At 43.7% G+C, this 26,809-nt stretch overlaps 1 long non-coding RNA gene across 12 annotated transcripts in view; it reads left to right on the forward strand.

Annotated features, from left to right (window-relative positions):
• Nucleotides 1-26,809, forward strand: part of LOC307181154 — a 2,002,597-nt gene that overhangs the window by 1,714,752 nt on the left and 261,036 nt on the right. Inside the window, exon 1 of one of the 12 annotated variants that reach the window (XR_013826043.1) lies at nucleotides 5,602-5,680. The exons of 10 other annotated variants lie outside the window; for them this stretch is intronic. This is a non-coding gene — a long non-coding RNA (uncharacterized lncRNA). Of the gene's footprint in view, nucleotides 1-5,601; nucleotides 5,681-26,809 lie in introns of those variants that run through there. One more of the 12 variants, XR_013826044.1, reaches the window with a different exon arrangement.

Genomic DNA, 26,809 nt, shown 5'->3' on the forward strand with positions numbered 1-26,809 from the left:
AACTCGCTTTCTTGTGACCTGGCCGCAACACCGCAGGATGTCTTCAGGCCCTAATCTGGTTCCGGCCCGGCATGCTGAGCCTTTGGTTAATTCCTCTTCCTGGTGGGAAATGAGAGTTGAATTTGCCCGTCCAGACACCTCCAGCTAGCCTTTCATTGGTTCTCGCTCTTCCTGTTCATCTTCCGCAGAAATTGCAAACTGGGCCAAACAGGAGGTTAAAGGGACTGACTCTCCAAGTCGGGAGAGTGTTAGTAAAGCGTCTGGAATGTTGCACCCGAGTACCAGGGGAGGAAAACTGAGACATATTTGAACACGCCTCCCGTTCACATGGTTGATCATACTCTGGGTTCCACATGCATGTTTTAGCTGAAGGAAGAATACCTTAAACCTGGAGAGTTGAGACCCGTGTAATGGGTACCATGCAATATGACTTCAAAGGGTCTTCATTTGCTCACCGAACCTCTCCAATCCTATCACTGCTGCGTTTATGCCCCTGTACACACGCTTGATTCTCTTTTGGAGACATAGCAATCCATAGGTTTTAAGATACTTACTTGTCAGGTACATTCTTAGGCGTTTAATATGGGGTTTTGAGTCCATTTCGTTGAGCAAGGAGTAGCTCTTGTCTATTCCATATTTGGCTTAAGGAACTTTATCTGTGCTCATTTCAATCTCTGGTTTTATGCAGCACCCCAACTCACCTTTCCCCTTAAGCAAGCATAAGTTGGTTTTCTAAATTTGAGACCCTGTTCTGTTTTGGAATGCAGTTCCTGTGTAGCCACGTTTACATTCCGTGTATTAGTGATATCTTATGATGTTTCTTTTTCTGTGTGACTTATTTCAGTTAGAATCATCATACCTGAATCCACTCATTGTGCTGCTAAGGGCCTGATGACACAGATTTCATTGCTGAGTGATATTGCTTTGTAAGTAAATACCACAACTTCTTTATCCATTTTTCACTTTCTGCGATGTTGAACTTGTACTGTAAACGAGGTTCTTGTAAACAGAGCTGTTTCAAACTTTGGGGTGGCTGTGTCTTTTTGATTTTAATTTCCCTAAGCTATAGGACCATAAGTGGAAGTGCCCTAGGTTCTGTTGCTTTGTTTTTTAGTTGTTTCAGGAAACACCATACACTTCTCCCAAGTGGTTCTTGGCAATTTACATCCCGCCCATCAGCATAACAAGGCTCCCAGTTCTCCATGGCCTGTCCTGCCTTTCTGGATTTTACCCTTTTTTCAGATGGCCCTTTTGACCGGGGGGAAGTGAGACTTCATTGTAGTGCAGATTTCCTTTGCAAGCTTGCTTGGTTGGCCAAAAAGGGCGTATGCGTTTTTTCCTGAATATATTCAGGAAAAAACGCATACGCCCTTTTTGGCCAAGTGCATCATTGTGGACGTTCTGCCTCTTTTCCTATGCTTTCAATGCAATTCCAGTCTACCTCCTGAAATCGGTTTCCTGCAATTCTGCCCCGCTTTCAAGTCCTCTTGGCAGCCTTACTTCAGTCTATTTTTGGACGATAGCTGTCATTTATAACTCTGCAGGATTGTGAATTACAGTGCCCCTGAGCTCCTTTCTTCAACTCGCTTTCTTGTGACCTGGCCGCAACACCGCAGGATGGCTTCAGGCCCTAATCTGGTTCCGGCCCGGCATGCTGAGCCTTTGGTTAATTCCTCTTCCTGGTGGGAAATGAGAGTTGAATTTGCCCGTCAAGAGACCTCCAGCTAGCCTCTCATTGGTTCTCGCTATTCCTGTTCATCTTCCGCAGAAATTGCAAACTGGGCCAAACAGGAGGTTAAAGGGACTGACTCTCCAAGTCGGGAGAGTGTTAGTAAAGCGTCTGGAATGTTGCACCCGAGTACCAGGGGAGGAAAACTGAGACATATTTGAACACGTCTCCCGTTCACATGGTTGATCATACTCTGGGTTCCACATGCATGTTTTAGCTGAAGGAAGAATACCTAAAACCTGGGTAGTTGAAACCCGGGGAATGGGTACCATGCAATATGACTTCAAACGGTCTTCATTTGCTCACCGAACCTCTCCAATCCTATCACTGCTGCGTTTATGCCCCTGTACACACGCTTGATTCTCTTTTGGAGACATAGCGATCCATAGGTTTTAAGATACTTACTAGTCAGGTACATTCTTAGGCGTTTAATATGGGGTTTTGAGTCCATTTCGTTGAGCAAGGAGTAGCTCTTGTCTATTCCATATTTGACTTAAGGAACTTTATCTGTGCTCATTTCAATCTCTGGTTTTATGCAGCACCCCAACTCACCTTTCCCCTTAAGCAAGCATAAGTTGGTTTTCTAAATTTGAGACCCTGTTCTGTTTTGGAATGCAGTTCCTGTGTAGCCAAGTTTACATTCCGTGTATTACTGATATCTTATGATGTTTCTTTTTCTGTGTGACTTATTTCAGTTAGAATCATCATACCTGAATCCACTCATTGTGCTGCTAAGGGCCTGATGACACAGATTTCATTGCTGAGTGATATTGCTTTGTAAGTAAATACCACAACTTCTTTATCCATTTTTCACTTTCTGCGATGTTGAACTTGTACTGTAAACGAGGTTCTTGTAAACAGAGGCGTCCCAAATTTTGGGGTGGCTGTGTCTTTTTGATTTTAATTTCCCTAAGCTATAGGACCATAAGTGGAAGTGCCCTAGGTTCTGTTGCTTTGTTTTTTAGATGTTTCAGGAAACACCATACACTTCTCCCGAGTGGTTGTTGGCAATTTACATCCCGCCCATCAGCATAACAAGGCTCCCAGTTCTCCATGGCCTGTCCTGCCTTTCTGGATTTTACACTTTTTTCAGATGGCCCTTTTGACCGGGGGGAAGTGAGACTTCATTGTAGTGCAGATTTCCTTTGCAAGTTTGCTTTGTTCGCCAAAAAGGGCATATGCGTTTTTTCCTGAATATATTCGCCCTTTTTGGCCCTTTTTGGCCAAGTGCCCTTTTTGGCCAAGTGCATCATTGTGGACGTTCTGCCTCTTTTCCTATGCCTTCAATGCAATTCCAGTCTACCTCCTGAAATCGGTTTCCTGCAATTCTGCCCCGCTTTCAAGTCCTCTTGGCAGCCTTACTTCAGTCTATTTTTGGACGATAGCTGTCATTTATAACTCTGCAGGTTTGTGAATTACAGTGCCCCTGAGCTCCTTTCTTCAACTCGCTTTCTTGTGACCTGGCCGCAACACCGCAGGATGTCTACAGGCCGTAATCTGGTTCCGGCACGGCACGCTGAGCCTTTGGTTAATTCCTCTTCCTGGTGGGAAATGAGAGTTACATTTGCCCATCCAGACACCTCCAGCTAGTCTCTCATTGGTTCTCGCTATTCCTGTTCATCTTCCACAGAAATTGCAAACTGGGCCAAACAGGAGGTTAAAGGGACTGACTCTCCAAGTGGGGAGAGTGTTAGTAAAGCGTCTGGAATGTTGCACCCGAGTACCAGGGGAGGAAAACTGAGACATATTTGAACACGTCTCCCGATCACATGGTTGATCATACTCTAGGTTCCACATGCATGTTTTAGCTGAAGGAAGAATACCTAAAATCTGGGTAGTTGAAACCCATGGAATGGGTACCATGCAATATGACTTCAAAGGGTCTTCATTTTCTCACTGAACCTCTCCAATCCTATCACTGCTGCGTTTATGCCCCTGTACACATGCTTGATTCTCTTTCGGAGACATAGCAATCCATAGGTTTTAAGATACTTACTGGTCAGGTACATTCTTAGGCGTTTAATATGCGGTGTTGAGTCCATTTCGTTGAGCAAGGAGTAGCTCTTGTCTATTCCATATTTGGCTTAAGGAACTTTATCTGTGCTCATTTCAATCTCTGGTTTTATGCAGCACCCCAACTCACCTTTCCCCTTAAGCAAGCATAAGTTGGTTTTCGAAATTTGAGACCCTGTTCTGTTCTGTAATTCAGTTCCTGTGTAGCCAAGTTTACATTCCGTGTATTACTGATATCTTATGATGTTTCTTTTTCTGTGTGACTTATTTCAGTTACAATCATCATACCTGAATCCACTCATTGTGCTGCTAAGGGCCTGATGACACAGATTTCATTGCTGCGTGATATTGCTTTGTAAGTGAATACCACAAATTCTTTATCCATTTTTCACTTTCTGCGATGTTGAACTTGTACTGTAAACGAGGTTCTTGTAAACAGAGCCGTTCCAAACTTTGGGGTGGCTGTGTCTTTTTGATTTTAATTTCCCTAAGCTATAGGACCATAAGTGGAAGTGCCCTAGGTTCTGTTGCTTTGTATTTTAGATGTTTCAGGAAACACCATACACTTCTCCCGAGTGGTTGTTGGCAATTTACATCCCGCCCATCAGCATAACAAGGCTCCCAGTTCTCCATGGCCAGTCCTGCCTTTCTGGATTTTACACTTTTTTCAGATGGCCCTTTTGACCGAGGGGAAGTGAGACTTCATTGTAGTGCAGATTTCCTTTGCAAGCTTGCTTGGTTGGCCAAAAAGGGCGTATGCGTTTTTTCCTGAATATATTCAGGAAAAAACGCATACGCCCTTTTTGGCCAAGTGCATCATTGTGGACGTTCGGCCTCTTTTCCTATGCTTTCAATGCAATTCCAGTCTACCTCCTGAAATCGGTTTCCTGCAATTCTGCCCCGCTTTCAAGTCCTCTTGGCAGCCTTACTTCAGTCTATTTTTGGACGATAGCTGTCATTTATAACTCTGCAGGTTTGTGAATTACAGTGCCCCTGAGCTCCTTTCTTCAACTCGTTTTCTTGTGAGCTGGCCGCAACACCGCAGGATGGCTTCAGGCCCTAATCTGGTTCCGGCACGGCACACTGAGCCTTTGGTTATTTCCTCTTCCTGGTGGGAAATGAGAGTTAAATTTGCCCATCCAGACACCTCCGGCTAGCCTCTCATTGGTTCTCGCTATTCCTGTTCATCTTCCGCAGAAATTGCAAACTGGGCCAAACAGGAGGTTAAAGGCGCTGACTCTCCAAGTGGGGAGAGTGTTAGTAAAGCGTCTGGAATGTTGCACCCGAGTACCAGGGGAGGAAAACTGAGACATATTTGAACACGTCTCCCATTCACATGGTTGATAATACTTGGGTTCCACATGCATGTTTTAGCTGAAGGAAGAATACCTAAAACCTGGGTAGTTGAAACCCGGGGAATGGGTACCATGCAATATGACTTCAAACGGTCTTCATTTGCTCACCGAACCTCTCCAATCCTATCACTGCTGCGTTTATGCCCCTGTACACATGCTTGATTCTCTTTCGGAGACATAGCAATCCATAGGTTTTAAGATACTTACTAGTCAGGTACATTCTTAGGCGTTTAATATGGGGTGTTGAGTCCATTTCGTTGAGCAAGGAGTAGCTCTTGTCTATTCCACATTTGGCTTAAGGAACTTTATCTGTGCTCATTTCAATCTCTGGTTTTATGCAGCACCCCAACTCACCTTTCCCCTTAAGCAAGCATAAGTTGGTTTTCGAAATTTGAGACCCTGTTCTGTTCTGTAATTCAGTTCCTGTGTAGCCAAGTTTACATTCCGTGTATTACTGATATCTTATGATGTTTCTTTTTCTGTGTGACTTATTTCAGTTAGAATCATCATACCTGAATCCACTCATTGTGCTGCTAACGGCCTGATGACACAGATTTCATTGCTGAGTGATATTGCTTTTTAAGTAAATACCACAACTTCTTTATCCATTTTTCACTTTCTGCGATGTTGAACTTGTACTGTAAATGAGGTTCTTGTAAACAGAGCCGTTCCAAACTTTGGGGTGGCTGTGTCTTTTTGATTTTAAATTCCCTAAACTATAGGACCATAAGTGGAAGTGCCCTAAGCTCTGTTGCTTTGTTTTTTAGATGTTTCAGGAAACACCATACACTTCTCCCGAGTGGTTGTTGGCAATTTACATCCCGCCCATCAGCATAACAAGGCTCCCAGTTCTCCATGGCCTGTCCTGCCTTTCTGGATTTTACACTTTTTTCAGATGGCCCTTTTGACCTGGGGGAAGTGAGACTTCATTGTAGTGCAGATTTCCTTTGCAAGCTTGCTTGGTTGGCCAAAAAGGGCGTATGCGTTTTTTCCTGAATATATTCAGGAAAAAACGCATACGCCCTTTTTGGCCAAGTGCATCATTGTGGACGTTCAGCCTCTTTTCCTATGCTTTCAATGCAATTCCAGTCTACCTCCTGAAATTGGTTTCCTGCAATTCTGCTCCGCTTTCAAGTCCTCTTGGCAGCCTTACTTCAGTCTATTTTTGGACGATAGCTGTCATTTATAACTCTGCAGGTTTGTGAATTACAGTGCCCCTGAGCTCCTTTCTTCAACTCGCTTTCTTGTGACCTGGCCGCAACACCGCAGGATGGCTTCAGGCCCTAATCTGGTTCCGGCACGGCACGCTGAGCCTTTGGTTAATTCCTCTTCCTGGTGGGAAATGAGAGTTAAATTTGCCCGTCCAGACACCTCCAGCTAGCCTCTCATTGGTTCTCCCTATTCCTGTTCATCTTCCGCAGAAATTGCAAACTGGGCCAAACAGGAGGTTAAAGGCGCTGACTCTCCAAGTGCGGAGAGTGTTAGTAAAGCATCTGGAATGTTGCACCCGAGTACCAGGGGAGGAAAACTGAGACATATTTGAACATGTCTCCCGTTCACATGGTTGATAATACTTGGGTTCCACATGCATGTTTTAGCTGAAGGAAGAATACCTAAAACCTGGGTAGTTGAAACCCGTGGAATGGGTACCATGCAATATGACTTCAAAGGGTCTTCATTTGCTCACCGAACCTCTGCAATCCTATCACTGCTGCGTTTATGCCCCTGTACACATGCTTGATTCTCTTTCGGAGACATAGCAATCCATAGGTTTTAAGATACTTACTAGTCAGGTACATTCTTAGGCGTTTAATATGCGGTGTTGAGTCCATTTCGCTGAGCAAGGAGTAGCTCTTGTCTATTCCATATTTGGCTTAAGGAACTTTATCTGTGCTCATTTCAATCTCTGGTTTTATGCAGCACCCCAACTCACCTTTACCCTTAAGCAAGCATAAGTTGGTTTTCGTAATTTGAGACCCTGTTCTGTTCTGTAATTCAGTTCCTGTGTAGCCAAGTTTACATTCCGTGTATTACTGATACCTTATGATGTTTCTTTTTCTGTGTGACTTATTTCAGTTAGAATCATCATACCTGAATCCACTCATTGTGCTGCTAAGGGCCTGATGACACAGATTTCATTGCTGAGTGATATTGCTTTGTAAGTAAATACCACAACTTCTTTATCCATTTTTCACTTTCTGCGATGTTGAACTTATACTATAAACGAGGTTCTTGTAAACAGAGCCGTTCCAAACTTTGGGGTGGCTGTGTCTTTTTGATTTTAAATTCCCTAAGCTATAGGACCATAAGTGGAAGTGCCCTAGGCTCTGTTGCTTTGTTTTTTAGATGTTTCAGGAAACACCATACACTTCTCCCGAGTGGTTGTTGGCAATTTACATCCCGCCCATCAGCATAACAAGGCTCCCAGTTCTCCATGGCCTGTCCTGCCTTTCTGGATTTTACACTTTTTTCAGATGGCCCTTTTGACCGGGGGGAAGTGAGACTTCATTGTAGTGCAGATTTCCTTTGCAAGCTTGCTTGGTTGGCCAAAAAGGGCGTATGCGTTTTTTCCTGAATATATTCAGGAAAAAACGCATACGCCCTTTTTGGCCAAGTGCATCATTGTGGACGTTCTGCCTCTTTTCCTATGCTTTCAATGCAATTCCAGTCTACCTCCTGAAATCGGTTTCCTGCAATTCTGCCCCGTTTTCAAGTCCTCTTGGCAGCCTTACTTCAGTCTATTTTTGGACGATAGCTGTCATTTATAACTCTGCAGGTTTGTGAATTACAGTGCCCCTGAGCTCCTTTCTTCAACTCGCTTTCTTGTGAGCTGGCCGCAACACCGCAGGATGGCTTCAGGCCCTAATCTGGTTCCGGCACGGCACGCTGAGCCTTTGGTTAATTCCTCTTCCTGGTGGGAAATGAGAGTTAAATTTGCCCGTCCAGACACCTCCAGCTAGTCTCTCATTGGTTCTCGCTATTCCTGTTCATCTTCCGCAGAAATTGCAAACTGGGCCAAACAGGAGGTTAAAGGGACTGACTCTCCAAGTCGGGAGAGTGTTAGTAAAGCATCTGGAATGTTGCACCCGAGTACCAGGGTACGAAAACTGAGACATATTTGAACACGTCTCCCGATCACATGGTTGATCATAATCTAGGTTCCACATGCATGTTTTAGCTGAAGGAAGAATACCTTAAACCTGGGTAGTTGAAACCCGTGGAATGGGTACCATGCAATATGATTTCAAAGGGTCTTCATTTGCTCACCGCACCTCTCCAATCCTATCACTGCTGCGTTTATGCCCCTGTACACATGCTTGATTCTCTTTCGGAGACATAGCAATCCATAGGTTTTAAGATACTTACTAGTCAGGTACATTCTTAGGCGTTTAATATGCGGTGTTGAGTCCATTTCGTTGAGCAAGGAGTAGCTCTTGTCTATTCCATATTTGGCTTAAGGAACTTTATCTGTGCTCATTTCAATCTCTGGTTTTATGCAGCACCCCAACTCACCTTTCCCCTTAAGCAAGTATAAGTTGGTTTTCTAAATTTGAGACCCTGTTCTGTTCTGTAATTCAGTTCCTGTGTAGCCAAGTTTATATTCCGTGTATTACTGATATCTTATGATGTTTCTTTTTCTGTGTGACTTATTTCAGTTAGAATCATCATACCTGAATCCACTCATTGTGCTGCTACGGGCCTGATGACATAGATTTCATTGTTGAGTGATACTGCATTGTAAGTGAATACCACAACTTCTTTATCCATTTTTCACTTTCTGCGATGTTGAACTTGTACTGTAAACGAGGTTCTTGTAAACAGAGCCGTTCCAAACTTTGGGGTGGCTGTGTCTTTTTGATTTTAATTTCCCTAAGCTATAGGACCATAAGTGGAAGTGCCCTAGGCTCTGTTGCTTTGTTTTTTAGATGTTTCAGGAAACACCATACACTTCTCCTGAGTGTCTGTTGGCAATTTACATCCCGCCCATCAGCATAACAAGGCTCCTAGTTCTCCATGGCCTGTCCTGCCTTTCTGGATTTTACACTTTTTTCAGATGGCCCTTTTGACCGGTGGGAAGTGAGACTTCATTGTAGTGCAGATTTCCTTTGCAAGTTTGCTTGGTTGGCCAAAAAGGGCGTATGCGTTTTTTCCTGAATATATTCAGGAAAAAACGCATACGCCCTTTTTGGCCAAGTGCATCATTGTGGACGTTCTGCCTCTTTCCCTATGCTTTCAATGCAATTCCAGTCTACCTCCTGAAATCGGTTTCCTGCAATTCTGCCCCGCTTTCAAGTCCTCTTGGCAGCCTTACTTCAGTCTATTTTTGGACGATAGCTGTCATTTATAACTCTGCAGGTTTGTGAATTACAGTGCCCCTGAGCTCCTTTCTTCAACTCGCTTTCTTGTGACCTGGCCGCAACACCGCAGGATGTCTTCAGGCCCTAATCTGGTTCTGGCACGGCACGCTGAGCCTTTGGTTAATTCCTCTTCCTGGTGGGAAATGAGACTTAAATTTGCCCATCTAGACACCTCCAGCTAGTCTCTCATTGGTTCTCGCTATTCCTGTTCATCTTCCACAGAAATTGCAAACTGGGCCAAACAGGAGGTTAAAGGGACTGACTCTCCAAGTCGGGAGAGTGTTAGTAAAGCGTCTGGAATGTTGCACCCGAGTACCAGGGGAGGAAAACTGAGACATATTTGAACACGTCTCCCGATCACATGGTTGATCATACTCTGGGTTCCACATGCATGTTTTAGCTGAAGGAAGAATACCTAAAACCTGGGTAGTTGAAACCCATGGAATGGGTACAATGCAATATGACTTCAAAGGGTCTTCATTTGCTCACCGAACCTCTCCAATCCTATCACTGCTGCGTTTATGCCCCTGTACACATGCTTGATTCTCTTTCGGAGACATAGCAATCCATTGGTTTTAAGATACTTACTAGTCAGGTACATTCTTAGGCGTTTAATATGCGGTGTTGAGTCCATTTCATTGAGCAAGGAGTAGCTCTTGTCTATTCCATATTTGGCTTAAGGAACTTTATCTGTGCTCATTTCAATCTCTGGTTTTATGCAGCAACCCAACTCACCTTTCCCCTTAAGCAAGCATAAGTTGGTTTTCTAAATTTGAGAACCTGTTCTGTTCTGTAATTCAGTTCCTGTGTAGCCAAGTTTACATTCCGTGTATTAGTGATATCTTATGATGTTTCTTTTTCTGTGTGACTTATTTCAGTTAGAATCATCGTACCTGAATCTACTCATTATGCTGCTAAGGGCCTGATGACATAGATTTCATTGCTGAGTGATATTGCTTTGCAAGTAAATACCACAACTTCTTTATCCATTTTTCACTTTCTGCGATGTTGAACTTGTACTGTAAACGAGGTTCTTGTAAACAGAGGCGTCCCAAATTTTGGGGTGGCTGTGTCTTTTTGATTTTAATTTCCCTAAGCTATAGGACCATAAGTGGAAGTGTCCTAGACTCTGTTGCTTTGTTTTTTCGATGTTTCAGGAAACACCATACACTTCTCCCGAGTGTCTGTTGGCAATTTACATCCCGCCCATCAGCATAACAAGGCTCCCAGTTCTCCATGGCCCGTCCTGCCTTTCTGGATTTTACACTTTTTTCAGATGGCCCTTTTGACCGGGGGGAAGTGAGACTTCATTGTAGTGCAGATTTCCTTTGCAAGTTTGCTTGGTTGGCCAAAAAGGGCGTATGCGTTTTTTCCTGAATATATTCAGGAAAAAACGCATACGCCCTTTTTGGCCAAGTGCATCATTGTGGACGTTCTGCCTCTTTTCCTGTGCTTTCAATGCAATTCCAGTCTACCTCCTGAAATCGGTTTCCTGCAATTCTGCCCCACTTTCAAGTCCTCTTGGCAGCCTTACTTCAGTCTATTTTTGGACGATAGCTGTCATTTATAACTCTGCAGGTTTGTGAATTACAGTGCCCCTGAGCTCCTTTCTTCAACTCGCTTTCTTGTGAGCTGGCCGCAACACCGCAGGATGTCTACAGGCCCTAATCTGGTTCTGGCACGGCACGCTGAGCCTTTGGTTAATTCCTCTTCCTTGTGGGATGTGAGTGTTAAATTTGCCCGTCAGGACACCTCCAGCTAGCCTCTCATTGGTTCTCGCTATTCCTGTTCATCTTCCGCAGAAATTGCAAAGTGCGCCAAACAGGAGATTTAAGAGATTGACTCTCCAAGTCGGGAGAGTGTTAGTAAAGCGTCTGGAATGTTGCACCCGAGTACCAGGATACGAAAACTGAGAAATATTTGAACACGTCTCCCGATCACATGGTTGATCATACTCTAGGTTCCACATGCAAGTTTTAGCTGAAGGAAGAATACCTTAAAACTGGGTAGTTAAAACCCGTGGAAAGGGTACCATGCAATATGACTTCAAAGGGTCTTCTTTTGCTCACCGAACCTCTCCAATCCTTTCACTGCTGTGTTTATGCCCCTGTACACATGCTTCATTCTCTTTCGGAGACATAGTAATCCACAGGTTTTAAGATACTTACTAGTCAGGTACATTCTTAGGCGTTTAATATGCGGTGTTGAGTCCATTTCGTTGAGCAAGGAGTAGCTCTTGTCTATTCCATATTTGGCTTAAGGAACTTTATCTGTGCTCATTTCGATCTCTGGTTTTATGCAGCACCCCAACTCACCTTTCCCCTTAAGCAAGCATAAGTTGGTTTTCTAAATTTGAGACCCTGTTCTGTTCTGTAATTCAGTTCCTGTGTAGCCAAGTTTACATTCCGTGTATTACTGATATCTTATGATGTTTCTTTTTCTGTGTGACTTATTTCAGTTAGAATCATCATACCTGAATCCACTCATTGTGCTGCTAAGGGCCTGATGACATAGATTTCATTGCTGAGTGATATTGCTTTGTAAGTAAATACCACAACTTCTTTATCCATTTTTCACTTTCTGCGATGTTGAACTTGTACTGTAAACGAGGTTCTTGTAAACAGAGGCGTCCCAAACTTTAGGGTGGCTGTGTCTTTTTGATTTTAATTTCCCTAAGCTATAGGACCATAAGTGGAAGTGGCCTAGGTTCTGTTGCTTTGTTTTTTAGATGTTTCAGGAAACACGATACACTTCTCCCGAGTGTCTGTTGGCAATTTACATCCCGCCCATCAGCATAACAAGGCTCCCAGTTCTCCATGGCCTGTCCTGCCTTTCTGGATTTTACACTTTTTTCAGATGGCCCTTTTGACCGGGGGGAAGTGAGACTTCATTGTAGTGCAGATTTCCTTTGCAAGCTTGCTTGGTTGGCCAAAAAGGGCGTATGCGTTTTTTCCTGAATATATTCAGGAAAAAACGCATACGCCCTTTTTGGCCAAGTGCATCATTGTGCACATTCTGCCTCTTTTCCTATGCTTTCAATGCAATTCCAGTCTACCTCCTGAAATCGGTTTCCTGCAATTCTGCCCCGCTTTCAAGTCCTCTTGGCAGCCTTACTTCAGTATATTTTTGGACGATAGCTGTCATTTATAACTCTGCAGGTTTGTGAATTACAGTGCCCCTGAGCTCCTTTCTTCAACTCGCTTTCTTTTGAGCTGGCGGCAACACCGCAGGATGGCTTCAGGTCCTAATCTGGTTCCGGCACGGCACACTGAGCCTTTGGTTAATTCCTCTTCCTGGTGGGAAATGAGAGTTAAATTTGCCCATCCAGACACCTCCAGCTAGTCTCTCATTGGTTCTCCCTATTCCTGTTCATCTTCCGCAGAAATTGCAAACTGGGCCAAACAGGAGGTTAAAGGGACTGACTCTCCAAGTGGGGAGAGTGTTAGTAAAGCGTCTGGAATGTTGCACCCGATTACCAGGGTACAAAAACTGAGACATATTTGAACACGTCTCCCGATCACATGGTTGATCATACTCTGGGTTCCACATGCATGTTTTAGCTGAAGGAAGAATACCTTAAGCCTGGGTAATTGAAACCCGTGGAATGGGTACCATGCAATATGACTTCAATGGGTCTTCATTTGCTCACCGAATCTCTCCAATCCTATCACTGCTGCGTTTATGACCCTTGTACACACGCTTGATTCTCTTTTGGAGACATAGCAATCCATAAGTAAGTTTTAAGATACTTACTAGTCAGGTATATTCTTAGGCGTTTAATATGGGGTGTGGAGTCCATTTCGTTGAGCAAGGAGTAGCTCTTGTCTATTCCATATTTGGCTTAAGGAACTTTATCTGTGCTCATTTCAATCTCTGGTTTTATGCAGCACCCCAACTCACCTTTCCCCTTGAGCAAGCATAAGTTGGTTTTCTAAATTTGAGACCCTGTTCTGTTTTGTAATTCAGTTCCTCTGTAGCCAAGTTTAAATTCCATGTATTAGTGATATTTTTTGATGTTTCTTTTTCTGTGGGACTTATTTCAGTTAGAATCACCATACCCGAATCCACTCATTATGCTGCTACGGGCCTGGTGACATAGATTTCATTGCTGAGTGATATTGCATTGTACATGAGTACCACAACTTCTTTATCCATTTTTCACTTTCTGTGATATTGAACTTGTACGGTAAACGAGGTTCTTGTAAACAGAGGCGTCCCAAACTTTGGGGTGGCTGTGTCTTTTTGATTTTAATTTCCCTAAGCTATAGGACCATAAGTGGAAGTGCACTAGGCTCTGTTGCTTTGTTTTTTAGATGTTTCAGGAAACACCATACACTTCTCCGGAGTGGCTGTTGTCAATTTACATCCCACCCATCAGCATAACAAGGCTCCCAGTTCTCCATGTCCTGTCCTGCCTTTTTGGATTTTACAATTTTTTCAGATGGCCCTTTTGACCGGGGGGAAGTGAGACTTCATTGTAGTGCAGATTTCCTTTGCAAGCTTGCTTGGTTGGCCAAAAAGGGCGTATGCGTTTTTTCCTGAATATATTCAGGAAAAAACGCATACGCCCTTTTTGGCCAAGTGCATCACTGTGGACGTTCTCCCTCTTTTCCTATGCTTTCAATGCAATTCCTGTCTACCTCCTGAAATCGGTTTCCTGCAATTCTGCCCCGCTTTCAAGTCCTCTTGGCAGCCTTACTTCAGTCTATTTTTGGATGATAGCTGTCATTTATAACTCTGCAGGTTTGTGAATTACAGTGCCCCTGAGCTCCTTTCTTCAACTCGCTTTCTTGTGATCTGGCCGCAACACCGCAGGATGTCTTCAGGCCCTAATGTGGTTCCGGCATGGCACGCTGAGCCTTTGCTTAATTCCTCTTCCTGGTGAGAAATGAGAGTTAAATTTGCCCGTTCAGACACCTCCAGGTAGTCTCTCATTGGTTCTCGCTATTCCTGTTCATCTTCCGCAGAAATTGCAAACTGGGGCAAACAGGAGGTTAAAGGCGCTGACTCTCCAAGTAGGGAGAGTGTTAGTAAAGCATCTGGAATGTTGCACCCGAGTACCAGGGGAGGAAAACTGAGACATATTTGAACACGTCTCCCGTTCACACGGTTGATCATACTCTGGGTTCCACATGCATGTTTTAGCTGAAGGAAGAATACCTTAAACCTGGAGAGTTGAGACCCGTGAAATGGGTACCATGCAATATGACTTCAAAGGGTATTCATTTGCTCACCGAACCTCTCCAATCCTATCACTGCTGCGTTTATGCCCCTGTACACATGCTTGATTCTCTTTCAGAGACATGGCAATCCATAGGTTTTAAGATACTTACTAGTCAGGTACATTCTTAGGCATTTAATATGCGGTGTTGAGTCCATTTCGTTGAGTAAGGAGTAGCTGTTGTCTATTCCATATTTGGCTTAAGGAACTTTATCTGTGCTCATTTCAATCTCTGATTTTATGCAGCAACCCAACTCACCTTTCCCCTTAAGCAAGCATAAGTTGGTTTTCTAAATTTGAGACCCTGTTCTGTTCTGTAATTCAGTTCCTGTGTAGCCAAGTTTCCATTCCGTGTATTACTGATATCTTATGATGTTTCTTTTTCTGTGTGACTTATTTCAGTTAGAATCATCATACCTGAATCCACTCATTGTGCTGCTAAGGGCCTTGTGACACAGATTTCATTGCTGAGTGATGTTGCTTTGTAAGTAAATACCACAACTTCTTTATCCATTTTTCACTTTCTGCGATGTTGAACTTGTACTATAAACGAGTTTCTTGTAAACAGAGCCGTTCCAAACTTTGGGGTGGCTGTGTCTTTTTGATTTTAATTTCCCTAAGCTATAGGACCATAAGTGGAAGTGTCCTAGACTCTGTTGCTTTGTTTTTTCGATGTTTCAGGAAACACCATACACTTCTCCCGAGTGGTTGTTGGCAATTTACATCCCGCCCATCAGCATAACAAGGCTCCCAGTTCTCCATGGCCTGTCCTGCCTTTCTGGATTTTACCCTTTTTTCAGATGGCCCTTTTGACCGGGGGGAAGTGAGACTTCATTGTAGTGCAGATTTCCTTTGCAAGCTTGCTTGGTTGGCCAAAAAGGGCGTATGCGTTTTTTCCTGAATATATTCAGGAAAAAACGCATACGCCCTTTTTGGCCAAGTGCATCATTGTGGACGTTCTGCCTCTTTTCCTATGCTTTCAATGCAATTCCAGTCTACCTCCTGAAATCGGTTTCCTGCAATTCTGCCCCGCTTTCAAGTCCTCTTGGCAGCCTTACTTCAGTCTATTTTTGGACGATAGCTGTCATTTATAACTCTGCAGGTTTGTGAATTACAGTGCCCCTGAGCTCCTTTCTTCAACTCTCTTTCTTTTGAGCTGGCCGCAACACCGCAGGATGGCTTCAGGCCCTAATCCGGTTCCGGTACGGCACGCTGAGCCTTTGGTTATTTCCTCTTCCTGGTGGGAAATGAGAGTTAAATTTGCCCGTCCAGACACCTCCAGCTAGCCTCTCATTGGTTCTCGCTATTCCTGTTCATCTTCCGCAGAAATTGCAAACTGGGCCAAACAGGAGTTTAAAGGCGCTGACTCTCCAAGTGGGGAGAGTGTTAGTAAAGCGTCTGGAATGTTGCACCCGAGTACCAGGGTACAAAAACTGAGACATATTTGAACACGTCTCCCGATCACATGGTTGATCATACTCTGGGTTCCACATGCATGTTTTAGCTGAAGGAAGAATACCTTAAACCTGGGTAGTTGAAACCCGTGGAATGGGTACCATGCAATATGACTTCAATGGGTCTTCATTTGCTCACCGAATCTCTCCAATCCTATCACTGCTGCGTTTATGACCCTTGTACACACGCTTGATTCTCTTTTGGAGACATAGCAATCCATAGGTTTTAAGATACTTACTAGTCAGGTATATTCTTAGGCGTTTAATATGGGGTGTGGAGTCCATTTCGTTGAGCAAGGAGTAGCTCTTGTCTATTCCATATTTGGCTTAAGGAACTTTATCTGTGCTCATTTCAATCTCTGGTTTTATGCAGCACCCCAACTCACCTTTCCCCTTAAGCAAGCATAAGTTGGTTTTCTAAATTTGAGACCCTGTTCTGTTTTGTAATTCAGTTCCTCTGTAGCCAAGTTTAAATTCCATGTATTAGTGATATTTTTTGATGTTTCTTTTTCTGTGGGACTTATTTCAGTTAGAATCACCATACCCGAATCCACTCATTATGCTGCTACGGGCCTGGTGACATAGATTTCATTGCTGAGTGATATTGCATTGTACATGAGTACCACAACTTCTTTATCCATTTTTCACTTTCTGTGATATTGAACTTGTACGGTAAACGAGGTTCTTGTAAACAGAGGCGTCCCAAACTTTGGGGTGGCTGTGTCTTTTTGATTTTAATTTCCCTAAGCTATAGGACCATAAGTGGAAGTGCACTAGGCTCTGTTGCTTTGTTTTTTAGATGTTTCAGGAAACACCATACACTTCTCCGGAGTGGCTGTTGTCAATTTACATCCCACCCATCAGCATAACAAGGCTCCCAGTTCTCCATGTCCTGTCCTGCCTTTTTGGATTTTACAATTTTTTCAGATGGCCCTTTTGACCGGGGGGAAGTGAGACTTCATTGTAGTGCAGATTTCCTTTGCAAGCTTGCTTGGTTGGCCAAAAAGGGCGTATGCGTTTTTTCCTGAATATATTCAGGAAAAAACGCATACGCCCTTTTTGGCCAAGTGCATCACTGTGGACGTTCTGCCTCTTTTCCTATGCTTGAAATGCAATTCCTGTCTACCTCCTGAAATCGGTTTCCTGCAATTCTGCCCCGCTTTCAAGTCCTCTTGGCAGCCTTACTTCAGTCTATTTTTGGATGATAGCTGTCATTTATAACTCTGCAGGTTTGTGAATTACAGTGCCCCTGAGCTCCTTTCTTCAACTCGCTTTCTTGTGATCTGGCCGCAACACCGCAGGATGTCTTCAGGCCCTAATGTGGTTCCGGCATGGCACGCTGAGCCTTTGCTTAATTCCTCTTCCTGGTGGGAAATGAGAGTTAAATTTGCCCGTTCAGACACCTCCAGGTAGTCTCTCATTGGTTCTCGCTATTCCTGTTCATCTTCCGCAGAAATTGCAAACTGGGGCAAACAGGAGGTTAAAGGCGCTGACTCTCCAAGTAGGGAGAGTGTTAGTAAAGCATCTGGAATGTTGCACCCGAGTACCAGGGGAGGAAAACTGAGACATATTTGAACACGTCTCCCGTTCACACGGTTGATCATACTCTGGGTTCCACATGCATGTTTTAGCTGAAGGAAGAATACCTTAAACCTGGAGAGTTGAGACCCGTGTAATGGGTACCATGCAATATGACTTCAAAGGGTCTTCATTTGCTCACCGAACCTCTCCAATCCTATCACTGCTGCGTTTATGCCCCTGTACACATGCTTGATTCTCTTTCAGAGACATGGCAATCCATAGGTTTTAAGATACTTACTAGTCAGGTACATTCTTAGGCATTTAATATGCGGTGTTGAGTCCATTTCGTTGAGTAAGGAGTAGCTGTTGTCTATTCCATATTTGGCTTAAGGAACTTTATCTGTGCTCATTTCAATCTCTGATTTTATGCAGCAACCCAACTCACCTTTCCCCTTAAGCAAGCATAAGTTGGTTTTCTAAATTTGAGACCCTGTTCTGTTCTGTAATTCAGTTCCTGTGTAGCCAAGTTTCCATTCCGTGTATTACTGATATCTTATGATGTTTCTTTTTCTGTGTGACTTATTTCAGTTAGAATCATCATACCTGAATCCACTCATTGTGCTGCTAAGGGCCTTGTGACACAGATTTCATTGCTGAGTGATGTTGCTTTGTAAGTAAATACCACAACTTCTTTATCCATTTTTCACTTTCTGCGATGTTGAACTTGTACTATAAACGAGTTTCTTGTAAACAGAGCCGTTCCAAACTTTGGGGTGGCTGTGTCTTTTTGATTTTAATTTCCCTAAGCTATAGGACCATAAGTGGAAGTGTCCTAGACTCTGTTGCTTTGTTTTTTCGATGTTTCAGGAAACACCATACACTTCTCCCGAGTGGTTGTTGGCAATTTACATCCCGCCCATCAGCATAACAAGGCTCCCAGTTCTCCATGGCCTGTCCTGCCTTTCTGGATTTTACACTTTTTTCAGATGGCCCTTTTGACCGGGGGGAAGTGAGACTTCATTGTAGTGCAGATTTCCTTTGCAAGCTTGCTTGGTTGGCCAAAAAGGGCGTATGCGTTTTTTCCTGAATATATTCAGGAAAAAACGCATACGCCCTTTTTGGCCAAGTGCATCATTGTGGACGTTCTGCCTCTTTTCCTATGCTTTCAATGCAATTCCAGTCTACCTCCTGAAATCGGTTTCCTGCAATTCTGCCCCGCTTTCAAGTCCTCTTGGCAGCCTTACTTCAGTATATTTTTGGACGATAGCTGTCATTTATAACTCTGCAGGTTTGTGAATTACAGTGCCCCTGAGCTCCTTTCTTCAACTCGCTTTCTTTTGAGCTGGCCGCAACACCGCAGGATGGCTTCAGGCCCTAATCCGGTTCCGGTACGGCACGCTGAGCCTTTGGTTATTTCCTCTTCCTGGTGGGAAATGAGAGTTAAATTTGCCCGTCCAGACACCTCCAGCTAGCCTCTCATTGGTTCTCGCTATTCCTGTTCATCTTCCGCAGAAATTGCAAACTGGGCCAAACAGGAGGTTAAAGGGACTGACTCTCCAAGTCGGGAGAGAGTTAGTAAAGCATCTGGAATGTTGCACCCGAGTACCAGGGTACGAAAACTGAGACATATTTGAACACGTCTCCCGATCACATGGTTGATCATACTCTGGGTTCCACATGCATGTTTTAGCTGAAGGAAGAATACCTTAAACCTGGGTAGTTGAAACCCGTGGAATGGGTACCATGCAATATGACTTCAATGGGTCTTCATTTGCTCACCGAATCTCTCCAATCCTATCACTGCTGCGTTTATGACCCTTGTACACACGCTTGATTCTCTTTTGGAGACATAGCAATCCATAGGTTTTAAGATACTTACTAGTCAGGTATATTCTTAGGCGTTTAATATGGGGTGTGGAGTCCATTTCGTTGAGCAAGGAGTAGCTCTTGTCTATTCCATATTTGGCTTAAGGAACTTTATCTGTGCTCATTTCAATCTCTGGTTTTATGCAGCACCCCAACTCACCTTTCCCCTTAAGCAAGCATAAGTTGGTTTTCTAAATTTGAGACCCTGTTCTGTTTTGTAATTCAGTTCCTCTGTAGCCAAGTTTAAATTCCATGTATTAGTGATATTTTTTGATGTTTCTTTTTCTGTGGGACTTATTTCAGTTAGAATCACCATACCCGAATCCACTCATTATGCTGCTACGGGCCTGGTGACATAGATTTCATTGCTGAGTGATATTGCATTGTACATGAGTACCACAACTTCTTTATCCATTTTTCACTTTCTGTGATATTGAACTTGTACGGTAAACGAGGTTCTTGTAAACAGAGGCGTCCCAAACTTTGGGGTGGCTGTGTCTTTTTGATTTTAATTTCCCTAAGCTATAGGACCATAAGTGGAAGTGCACTAGGCTCTGTTGCTTTGTTTTTTAGATGTTTCAGGAAACACCATACACTTCTCCGGAGTGGCTGTTGTCAATTTACATCCCACCCATCAGCATAACAAGGCTCCCAGTTCTCCATGTCCTGTCCTGCCTTTTTGGATTTTACAATTTTTTCAGATGGCCCTTTTGACCGGGGGGAAGTGAGACTTCATTGTAGTGCAGATTTCCTTTGCAAGCTTGCTTGGTTGGCCAAAAAGGGCGTATGCGTTTTTTCCTGAATATATTCAGGAAAAAACGCATACGCCCTTTTTGGCCAAGTGCATCACTGTGGACGTTCTGCCTCTTTTCCTATGCTTGAAATGCAATTCCTGTCTACCTCCTGAAATCGGTTTCCTGCAATTCTGCCCCGCTTTCAAGTCCTCTTGGCAGCCTTACTTCAGTCTATTTTTGGATGATAGCTGTCATTTATAACTCTGCAGGTTTGTGAATTACAGTGCCCCTGAGCTCCTTTCTTCAACTCGCTTTCTTGTGATCTGGCCGCAACACCGCAGGATGTCTTCAGGCCCTAATGTGGTTCCGGCATGGCACGCTGAGCCTTTGCTTAATTCCTCTTCCTGGTGGGAAATGAGAGTTAAATTTGCCCGTTCAGACACCTCCAGGTAGTCTCTCATTGGTTCTCGCTATTCCTGTTCATCTTCCGCAGAAATTGCAAACTGGGGCAAACAGGAGGTTAAAGGCGCTGACTCTCCAAGTAGGGAGAGTGTTAGTAAAGCATCTGGAATGTTGCACCCGAGTACCAGGGGAGGAAAACTGAGACATATTTGAACACGTCTCCCGTTCACACGGTTGATCATACTCTGGGTTCCACATGCATGTTTTAGCTGAAGGAAGAATACCTTAAACCTGGAGAGTTGAGACCCGTGTAATGGGTACCATGCAATATGACTTCAAAGGGTCTTCATTTGCTCACCGAACCTCTCCAATCCTATCACTGCTGCGTTTATGCCCCTGTACACATGCTTGATTCTCTTTCAGAGACATGGCAATCCATAGGTTTTAAGATACTTACTAGTCAGGTACATTCTTAGGCATTTAATATGCGGTGTTGAGTCCATTTCGTTGAGTAAGGAGTAGCTGTTGTCTATTCCATATTTGGCTTAAGGAACTTTATCTGTGCTCATTTCAATCTCTGATTTTATGCAGCAACCCAACTCACCTTTCCCCTTAAGCAAGCATAAGTTGGTTTTCTAAATTTGAGACCCTGTTCTGTTCTGTAATTCAGTTCCTGTGTAGCCAAGTTTCCATTCCGTGTATTACTGATATCTTATGATGTTTCTTTTTCTGTGTGACTTATTTCAGTTAGAATCATCATACCTGAATCCACTCATTGTGCTGCTAAGGGCCTTGTGACACAGATTTCATTGCTGAGTGATGTTGCTTTGTAAGTAAATACCACAACTTCTTTATCCATTTTTCACTTTCTGCGATGTTGAACTTGTACTATAAACGAGTTTCTTGTAAACAGAGCCGTTCCAAACTTTGGGGTGGCTGTGTCTTTTTGATTTTAATTTCCCTAAGCTATAGGACCATAAGTGGAAGTGTCCTAGACTCTGTTGCTTTGTTTTTTCGATGTTTCAGGAAACACCATACACTTCTCCCGAGTGGTTGTTGGCAATTTACATCCCGCCCATCAGCATAACAAGGCTCCCAGTTCTCCATGGCCTGTCCTGCCTTTCTGGATTTTACACTTTTTTCAGATGGCCCTTTTGACCGGGGGGAAGTGAGACTTCATTGTAGTGCAGATTTCCTTTGCAAGCTTGCTTGGTTGGCCAAAAAGGGCGTATGCGTTTTTTCCTGAATATATTCAGGAAAAAACGCATACGCCCTTTTTGGCCAAGTGCATCATTGTGGACGTTCTGCCTCTTTTCCTATGCTTTCAATGCAATTCCAGTCTACCTCCTGAAATCGGTTTCCTGCAATTCTGCCCCGCTTTCAAGTCCTCTTGGCAGCCTTACTTCAGTATATTTTTGGACGATAGCTGTCATTTATAACTCTGCAGGTTTGTGAATTACAGTGCCCCTGAGCTCCTTTCTTCAACTCGCTTTCTTTTGAGCTGGCCGCAACACCGCAGGATGGCTTCAGGCCCTAATCCGGTTCCGGTACGGCACGCTGAGCCTTTGGTTATTTCCTCTTCCTGGTGGGAAATGAGAGTTAAATTTGCCCGTCCAGACACCTCCAGCTAGCCTCTCATTGGTTCTCGCTATTCCTGTTCATCTTCCGCAGAAATTGCAAACTGGGCCAAACAGGAGGTTAAAGGGACTGACTCTCCAAGTCGGGAGAGAGTTAGTAAAGCATCTGGAATGTTGCACCCGAGTACCAGGGTACGAAAACTGAGACATATTTGAACACGTCTCCCGATCACATGGTTGATCATAATCTAGGTTCCACATGCATGTTTTAGCTGAAGGAAGAATACCTTAAACCTGGGTAGTTGAAACCCGTGGAATGGGTACCATGCAATATGACTTCAAAGGGTCTTCATTTGCTCACCGAACCTCTCCAATCCTATCACTGCTGCGTTTATGCCCCTGTACACATGCTTGATTCTCTTTCGGAGACATAGCAATCCATAGGTTTTAAGATACTTAATAGTCAGGTACATTCTAAGGCGTTTAATATGCGGTGTTGAGTCCATTTCGTTGAGCAAGGAGTAGCTCTTGTCTATTCCATATTTGGCTTAAGGAACTTTATCTGTGCTCATTTCAATCTCTGGTTTTATGCAGCACCCCAACTCACCTTTCCCCTTAAGCAAGTATAAGTTGGTTTTCTAAATTTGAGACCCTGTTCTGTTCTGTAATTCAGTTCCTGGGTAGCCAAGTTTATATTCCGTGTATTACTGATATCTTATGATGTTTCTTTTTCTGTGTGACTTATTTCAGTTAGAATCATCATACCTGAATCCACTCATTGTGCTGCTACGGGCCTGATGACATAGATTTCATTGCTGAGTGATACTGCATTGTAAGTGAATACCACAACTTCTTTATCCATTTTTCACTTTCTGCGATGTTGAACTTGTACTGTAAACGAGGTTCTTGTAAACAGAGCCATTCCAAACTTTGGGGTGGCTGTGTCTTTTTGATTTTAATTTCCCTAAGCTATAGGACCATAAGTGGAAGTGCCCTAGGTTCTGTTGCTTTGTTTTTTAGTTGTTTCAGGAAACACCATACACTTCTCCCAAGTGGTTCTTGGCAATTTACATCCCGCCCATCAGCATAACAAGGCTCCCAGTTCTCCATGGCCTGTCCTGCCTTTCTGGATTTTACCCTTTTTTCAGATGGCCCTTTTGACCGGGGGGAAGTGAGACTTCATTGTAGTGCAGATTTCCTTTGCAAGCTTGCTTGGTTGGCCAAAAAGGGCGTATGCGTTTTTTCCTGAATATATTCAGGAAAAAACGCATACGCCCTTTTTGGCCAAGTGCATCATTGTGGACGTTCTGCCTCTTTTCCTATGCTTTCAATGCAATTCCAGTCTACCTCCTGAAATCGGTTTCCTGCAATTCTGCCCCGCTTTCAAGTCCTCTTGGCAGCCTTACTTCAGTCTATTTTTGGACGATAGCTGTCATTTATAACTCTGCAGGATTGTGAATTACAGTGCCCCTGAGCTCCTTTCTTCAACTCGCTTTCTTGTGACCTGGCCGCAACACCGCAGGATGGCTTCAGGCCCTAATCTGGTTCCGGCCCGGCATGCTGAGCCTTTGGTTAATTCCTCTTCCTGGTGGGAAATGAGAGTTGAATTTGCCCGTCAAGAGACCTCCAGCTAGCCTCTCATTGGTTCTCGCTATTCCTGTTCATCTTCCGCAGAAATTGCAAACTGGGCCAAACAGGAGGTTAAGGGGACTGACTCTCCAAGTCGGGAGAGTGTTAGTAAAGCGTCTGGAATGTTGCACCCGAGTACCAGGGGAGGAAAACTGAGACATATTTGAACACGTCTCCCGTTCACATGGTTGATCATACTCTGGGTTCCACATGCATGTTTTAGCTGAAGGAAGAATACCTAAAACCTGGGTAGTTGAAACCCGGGGAATGGGTACCATGCAATATGACTTCAAACGGTCTTCATTTGCTCACCGAACCTCTCCAATCCTATCACTGCTGCGTTTATGCCCCTGTACACACGCTTGATTCTCTTTTGGAGACATAGCGATCCATAGGTTTTAAGATACTTACTAGTCAGGTACATTCTTAGGCGTTTAATATGGGGTTTTGAGTCCATTTCGTTGAGCAAGGAGTAGCTCTTGTCTATTCCATATTTGACTTAAGGAACTTTATCTGTGCTCATTTCAATCTCTGGTTTTATGCAGCACCCCAACTCACCTTTCCCCTTAAGCAAGCATAAGTTGGTTTTCTAAATTTGAGACCCTGTTCTGTTTTGGAATGCAGTTCCTGTGTAGCCAAGTTTACATTCCGTGTATTACTGATATCTTATGATGTTTCTTTTTCTGTGTGACTTATTTCAGTTAGAATCATCATACCTGAATCCACTCATTGTGCTGCTAAGGGCCTGATGACACAGATTTCATTGCTGAGTGATATTGCTTTGTAAGTAAATACCACAACTTCTTTATCCATTTTTCACTTTCTGCGATGTTGAACTTGTACTGTAAACGAGGTTCTTGTAAACAGAGGCGTCCCAAATTTTGGGGTGGCTGTGTCTTTTTGATTTTAATTTCCCTAAGCTATAGGACCATAAGTGGAAGTGCCCTAGGTTCTGTTGCTTTGTTTTTTAGATGTTTCAGGAAACACCATACACTTCTCCCGAGTGGTTGTTGGCAATTTACATCCCGCCCATCAGCATAACAAGGCTCCCAGTTCTCCATGGCCTGTCCTGCCTTTCTGGATTTTACACTTTTTTCAGATGGCCCTTTTGACCGGGGGGAAGTGAGACTTCATTGTAGTGCAGATTTCCTTTGCAAGTTTGCTTTGTTCGCCAAAAAGGGCATATGCGTTTTTTCCTGAATATATTCGCCCTTTTTGGCCCTTTTTGGCCAAGTGCCCTTTTTGGCCAAGTGCATCATTGTGGACGTTCTGCCTCTTTTCCTATGCCTTCAATGCAATTCCAGTCTACCTCCTGAAATCGGTTTCCTGCAATTCTGCCCCGCTTTCAAGTCCTCTTGGCAGCCTTACTTCAGTCTATTTTTGGACGATAGCTGTCATTTATAACTCTGCAGGTTTGTGAATTACAGTGCCCCTGAGCTCCTTTCTTCAACTCGCTTTCTTGTGACCTGGCCGCAACACCACAGGATGTCTACAGGCCCTAATCTGGTTCCGGCACGGCACGCTGAGCCTTTGGTTAATTCCTCTTCCTGGTGGGAAATGAGAGTTAAATTTGCCCATCCAGACACCTCCAGCTAGTCTCTCATTGGTTCTCGCTATTCCTGTTCATCTTCCACAGAAATTGCAAACTGGGCCAAACAGGAGGTTAAAGGGACTGACTCTCCAAGTGGGGAGAGTGTTAGTAAAGCGTCTGGAATGTTGCACCCGAGTACCAGGGGAGGAAAACTGAGACATATTTGAACACGTCTCCCGATCACATGGTTGATCATACTCTAGGTTCCACATGCATGTTTTAGCTGAAGGAAGAATACCTAAAATCTGGGTAGTTGAAACCCGTGGAATGGGTACCATGCAATATGACTTCAAAGGGTCTTCATTTTCTCACTGAACCTCTCCAATCCTATCACTGCTGCGTTTATGCCCCTGTACACATGCTTGATTCTCTTTCGGAGACATAGCAATCCATAGGTTTTAAGATACTTACTGGTCAGGTACATTCTTAGGCGTTTAATATGCGGTGTTGAGTCCATTTCGTTGAGCAAGGAGTAGCTCTTGTCTATTCCATATTTGGCTTAAGGAACTTTATCTGTGCTCATTTCAATCTCTGGTTTTATGCAGCACCCCAACTCACCTTTCCCCTTAAGCAAGCATAAGTTGGTTTTCGAAATTTGAGACCCTGTTCTGTTCTGTAATTCAGTTCCTGTGTAGCCAAGTTTACATTCCGTGTATTACTGATATCTTATGATGTTTCTTTTTCTGTGTGACTTATTTCAGTTACAATCATCATACCTGAATCCACTCATTGTGCTGCTAAGGGCCTGATGACACAGATTTCATTGCTGCGTGATATTGCTTTGTAAGTGAATACCACAAATTCTTTATCCATTTTTCACTTTCTGCGATGTTGAACTTGTACTGTAAACGAGGTTCTTGTAAACAGAGCCGTTCCAAACTTTGGGGTGGCTGTGTCTTTTTGATTTTAATTTCCCTAAGCTATAGGACCATAAGTGGAAGTGCCCTAGGTTCTGTTGCTTTGTATTTTAGATGTTTCAGGAAACACCATACACTTCTCCCGAGTGGTTGTTGGCAATTTACATCCCGCCCATCAGCATAACAAGGCTCCCAGTTCTCCATGGCCAGTCCTGCCTTTCTGGATTTTACACTTTTTTCAGATGGCCCTTTTGACCGAGGGGAAGTGAGACTTCATTGTAGTGCAGATTTCCTTTGCAAGCTTGCTTGGTTGGCCAAAAAGGGCGTATGCGTTTTTTCCTGAATATATTCAGGAAAAAACGCATACGCCCTTTTTGGCCAAGTGCATCATTGTGGACGTTCGGCCTCTTTTCCTATGCTTTCAATGCAATTCCAGTCTACCTCCTGAAATCGGTTTCCTGCAATTCTGCCCCGCTTTCAAGTCCTCTTGGCAGCCTTACTT

The sequence above is a fragment of the Stenella coeruleoalba genome, assembly GCF_951394435.1.
Source record: "Stenella coeruleoalba genome assembly, contig: scaffold_61, whole genome shotgun sequence".
Classification (NCBI taxonomy): Eukaryota; Metazoa; Chordata; class Mammalia; order Artiodactyla; family Delphinidae; genus Stenella; species Stenella coeruleoalba.